Here is a 331-nt window from a genome sequence, read left to right on the forward strand (position 1 = left end):
GTCCTGGCGCGGAGGAAAAGGAAAAGCTGGTAGCCCGTGGCTTGTGGTTTTGGCAATTCGGGCACCGCTTTGGAGTCTCCTGACCTGCTTAGAAGGTGATAAAATGAAGAAACCCAGGTTTTCTCAGCATCCCATGTGGGTTGTTCTCCTTGTTGAGGCTGGGTAATTAAAAAAGCTGAAAGGATAAGTCACCGTTGCGGTTCGTATGTATGATTTTATACAATAAAACGATAGATTTTGGGGTAGCTGTGGTGGCTTCTCTCTTCTTGTGGGGTAGAAGCGGCAGATCGTGCCCCCGACCTCTCCTTGGGATCGTCCCTGCGTAGAGGCT

Source organism: Phaethon lepturus, unplaced genomic scaffold (genome assembly GCF_000687285.1).
Source record: "Phaethon lepturus isolate BGI_N335 unplaced genomic scaffold, ASM68728v1 scaffold22080, whole genome shotgun sequence".
Taxonomy (NCBI): Eukaryota; Metazoa; Chordata; class Aves; order Phaethontiformes; family Phaethontidae; genus Phaethon; species Phaethon lepturus.